Raw genomic sequence first — 5391 nt, forward strand, 5'->3', positions numbered from 1 at the left:
TGAGATAAAGATGAACAATATTGACAATAGATTTAAAGTTATGAAGGTTACAAATCTACGAAAATCCTAGAAAAGATAAGAGATGATGCAATAAAGTAAAAGCAGCTAAAAATGGCAAAAACTAGGTTATGAGGTGTCTACATGGTCTCCAGGGTCTCACCCTTCGACCACAAGTGCCAGTACACATATATATAGTAAAGAGAGAGAAGCCCTAGTTAGCTAGAGGACAAAACAGATAGGCGGCGGTCAGCTCGACCATGTGCTCGGTCGAGTGCATGGTCGAGTGGTTGGTCTGTCACGTAGCTCGAGTCTTCGATCTGGATGATATCCGTTCAGTAAAATCGGGATAACTTTTGTACTATAACTCTGATTGCCTTTAAACCACCGGAATTAGAAAGGTATCTCAATTTCCTACAACTCTCATGAAGGATGCGGAAGCTGAATCGCAACAGAAGATCTTCATTTGGATCGATCTTTGAGGAGTTTGTTATGAATCCGACCGAGTACTCGACCATGTGCCTGCTCGAGTGCTGTGGTCGAGTTGACTTGCGAATCCACTTCCTGATACTTTCAGTCCTCTTATTTAGCTCCAGAAATAACACCAAGTCATTCCTTACCGTTTTAGAGCTCCATAACACCTAATAATACTCCAAATGCACAAATGTATGCAATGCATGCTTCTAAACATCCTAAGTGTATATTTGGACATAAATGGCTATAAAACCTAAGGAATCATTTCTATATGATGCAAAACATGAACTAAACAAGGCCTTAAATATGGTAAAATATAGTAACATCAACACCCCCAAACTTAGTCTTTGCTTGCCCTCAAGCAAATAAACAAGACATAAGTAGGAAGGTGAGGTTTAATCGTTGTCCCCTAAAATGCATATGCAACAATCCTATATGAAGCAAACTAGACTCAATCCTAATATGTAAATGCAACTATGTGAACACTTTTTTTTTCAAAATTTTTAGGGTTTTATATGCAAATAGATGCAAACTCAAATAAATAAAACTAGCATGCAAAAATTTGAAATAAGAAAGTAAAACACAATGTTATATACATCCTAGGACCCTCGCCCAAACTTAAATTACACAGTCCCTGTGTAAATAAAAGTCTGAAAAGGAGTCCAAGAATCACACAAGATGAACTAAATGCAATGTTATTTACAAAGGTTGATGAATGAGGTACCTCATGGGTTGGTGAAGAAGGAGGTTGTAGCAGCCTCTATACTCTGCAACGCGTAGCTAGGGTCGTCACCGGCATCAGCAGGCGCCAGGACGCTGTGTAGCCACTTGCAGGGTGCATCGAGTAGGGCATCTGATACGGCATTTGGTAAGGCGGAGGAAAGGCCCTGAGTAGTCACCCGGATGTGTGCTCGGAGGTGGCATTGGATAGGGAATCGTGTACCCCATCGGGTTGTGCTTCGGATTGGCATCCGAGTGGCTTCTCCGCGATCTATCTGGTCTGGTGACATCCTCCTCTGCTTGGGGCTCGTAGGACGATGCTCTGTGAGGTTCTGGAGGTTTCAGTCCTCGAATTCCTCCTAGCGGTCCGCTTCTCCCCATCCATGTTGGTGCGTAAGCCGAGGTGGGAGCTGAGGCACAGCTTGCCTTGTCTTGCAGCTCCTTGATCTGACCTCCCATCATCTTCACCAAGCCGGTAAGATCCTTCACCTTTCTCACCAAAAACTTGTTATCCTCTTGTGGGCTTTTTTCACTCCAACAGGTTGCTTTTGAGAGTAAACATACTCCTCGAAATCAAAATCTTCCGAGCTATCTCCCTGTCCTTGCCCGGTTGTCTCTCTCCCTTCAGCTGATGATTCCTCCTCCGGATTGTACAGCTCCTCCAAAGGTGGTGCAAAGTCGATGTTATCCCCCAACCGGACCGTGGTGCACACAACATTGGGCAGAATCATTTGGGCGGCGCCGGCGGTGGGATGGACAAACTTGAAGAGCAGCATGTCGTTTGGCTTTTCATAAGCCAGGAACCTCGCCAATGTGAGGTAGTCGACGTCTAGCCATCTCGGTTCATGAACCACTCCCTTTAGGGGCACATCACAAGCTACCAAGATTGGTGTGACCAATCCTTCAATGGAGATCTCTCTAGCTCCATCTCTCCTCTCAGTTTTCATGGCCCAAGACTTCAGGTAAAGCAACTGATCGAGGAGCACAAAGACCAGGCTAGTATCCGCAACATCTCTGATGTTCATATATTTTACCCTGTTTTCCCTTAATATATTCACATCTTTTGCAAACCATTTTGACCATTATTGCATAGCTTTAGGACTGTTCTTGCATTAGAGTTTAGTTGCATTGCATTTGCATCTTTTCATGCATAAACAGGTGATTTTGGAGCTTAAGGATCATGGAAGCAATGATAAGGAGAAGTGAAGCAATCATGAGGAGAAAGCAAGAGAGCTAAGGCTGAAGAACCACGGTCCGGAGTCCAACTCGACTGCCCACTCGACTAGACACTCGACCGTGTGCTGAGAGGGACTCGACCGAGTGGGAGGAGCACAAGAGGAGCCACCTCGACCGAGTGGAAGGAGCACAAGAGGAGCCAACTCGGCCGGTCACTCGACCGAGCACCAGGTCGAGTTGGTCGAGCCGCCTGGCTATTTTGTCTTTTAGCGATTTTACGACTTCCACTACTTTTTCTATATAAGTGCTTGTACCTGCAGCCACCAAAAGGGTCCAGCTTTTTAGAGAGTCAAAAACCTAGTTTTTACCTTTTTTAGAATTATTCCTTTTGCATTTTTATTTTCCTAACATCTTGTACTTCTTTTAAAGGAGAAAAAGACTAAATTTTTCAATATTGTTGGTTTCATAACTTTCTTAATATTGAGAATTTGAGTTTGGTTCTTTCTTCAATATTGTAGATCTTTGATTTATCTTTCTAATAATGCAAGTTTCAGTATTTTCTGGATTTATGACTTTGTTGGTAATCATGTGTTCTTGTGAGTAGTTGCTTAGGATCTTGAGGATGGGTTAGGCTGGATTGTGTTTGAGGTTTGTTTGATTTGGTCAAGCTTGATTGTTGTAGATCTCTTCTAGGCTAGATGTTCTTAATGCTGATCCTATATTTGAGAGGGTAGGATCTGATTTCAAGCCTCTTAGCATCACACCAATGTCTAAGGAGCATAAATAAGGCTAGATCTAGAGACTATCATTAGGCTTGCTAAGAGATTAGAAGTCTTGTTTGATTTTTGACATATTGCTTAATGCCTGCTTGTGTAGATTCTTTACTTTGTGAGAACAAGTCTAGAGATGCATGAGTTTGATTGTTTCTTGCCATGAGAGTGGATTAAACATGTCTTAGAAATATATGTCTAGAGATTAGCTCAAATTGTTTGAGATTTGTTGACCAAGTTAGATGACCTCAATCATAGTCCAGCCCATGAATCTCTCCTCAAGACCTTCCTTGTTTATTGATTTCTTAGCTTAAATCTTGTTGTTTGATCGTTGTTTGATTTGCTTTTGGTATTGCTCTGTTTTTCTTGTGTTGCTCTGTTTTGCGTATTTGTCCAGCTCGACCCTGCACTCGATCTACACTCGATCGAGTGCTTGCTCGAGTTCCAACCCAGAACTTGTGTTTATGATTAGTGTTTGTCCTGTTTCACTCTAGTTGCATTTCTGTCGCATTCATTTAGTATCCTGTTCATTACTTACTTTGCATTAGTTCAATACTTGCATTATCATAGTTTCTATTTCTGTTTTAGCTTCATAATTGTCATAGTCCTTCTGTTCCATTTGCATTTAGCTCCTAGTTCTTGTAGTTTTACTTTCTGCATTTTACATTTCATCATAGGATTGTTAGTGACAAACAACCTTTACATCTGGCTTGACTTAGACTCATATGCACATCTTGATTGATCACAAACACTCAGATTGGATTGACATCTCTTATACTACAATTGCATAAGGGGAATTGAAACACCTTGCCATCCATTCTTTTCATATCTCATATATCATCCCATCTCATCACACCACACACAAAAAGATTGGTTTCAATTTGGCGTTGTTGCCCATTTGAGTTTGTTTGTGACATTTAGGATCATTATTAGTCTAAGATTAAGTTCGTTTATACACTTGTGAAGTTACTGAACTCAAATCTTCTTTTGCTTGGCTGTCTTGAGTTTCAGGTACCCACTCGACCACCCACTCGACCACCACTCGACCGAGTAGTGATCGAGCACTTGATCGAGTCAGAAGCTGGATCCAAATAGCCATCACTTCCCAGTCAACTCGACCACCCACACGAGCCTGCGCTCGACCGTGTATCTGTTCGAGTCTGTACTCGAGTTTGTTGATGCACACAAGGTGAAAAGGCAAAGACAGTCTTCAAAGGCCTATTGACAACATCCACAGGCTACAAAAGGGTTTGAGACATAAGCAAATAAGAGTAGTTCAAGAACAAGAAGAACAAGTAGTCATGGAGCAGCCAGATAACCATGATCATAGACCTAGACACATTGGTGCTGGGGATGCACCTAACACACACAACTAAAGAGCTGGTATTGTGCCTCTTGTTGTGGCCAATAATAATTATGAAATCAAGAGTGGATTGATCTCCATGATACAAACCAACAAATTTCATGGGTTGCCAATGGAGGATCCTCTAGATCACCTTGATGAGTTTGACAGAATATGTGGACGCACAAAAATCAATGGAGTAAGTGAAGATGGCTTCAAGTTAAGGTTATTACCATTTTCCCTTGGAGACAAAGCTCATCTATGGGAGAAGACTCTTCCTACTAGAGCTATAACCACATGGGATGCATGCAAGAAAGCTTTTCTGGCCAAGTTCTTCTCCAATGCAAAGACTGCTAGGTTGAGGAATGAAATTTCTGGGTTTGCTCAAAGGAATAATGAGAGCTTTTGTGAAGCTTGGGAGAGGTTTAAAGGATTCCAGACTCAGTGTCCCAAGATAAGAATGCTTCAAATGGCAACTTCCTCAACAAGAATGTGGAAGAAGGATGGGAATTGGTTGAGAACCTTGCTCAGTCAGATGGTAATTATAATGAAGATTATGATAGAACCATAAGGATCCCCTCCACTGATCAAGAGGACAAATACAAGCAGGATTTAAAGATGGTCAATGAGAAGCTTGACAAGATTCTCCTAAGCCAGTCAAAAACCATTCACTTCATTGGTGAAGAAGAAGCTCCAGTCCAAGAAGGAGATAGGGAGTTTGCTGAGTTGTGTTATATGCAGAACCAAGGAGGAGGATACAAAGGCTACAACCAAGGTGGAAGATTCATCAAGAACAACCTCTCTTATAGGAGCACCAATGTAGCCAACCCTCAAGACCAAGTCTATCCACCTCCTCAGCCTTAACAACAGAACAACTATGCACCCAAGCAGCAGCAACAAGTGTTCCAGCCC

At 42.1% G+C, this 5391-nt stretch overlaps 1 pseudogene; it reads right to left on the minus strand.

Moving 5' to 3' along the window:
• Window positions 1-4834: 4834 nt before the first annotated feature.
• Window positions 4835-4935, minus strand: LOC147945127 (small nucleolar RNA R71; annotated as a pseudogene).
• Between the last annotated feature and the right edge of the window lie 456 nt (window positions 4936-5391).

This window comes from Camelina sativa, chromosome 4 (assembly GCF_030686135.1).
Source record: "Camelina sativa cultivar CO46 ecotype springtype chromosome 4, ASM3068613v1".
NCBI classification, from domain to species: domain Eukaryota; kingdom Viridiplantae; phylum Streptophyta; class Magnoliopsida; order Brassicales; family Brassicaceae; genus Camelina; species Camelina sativa.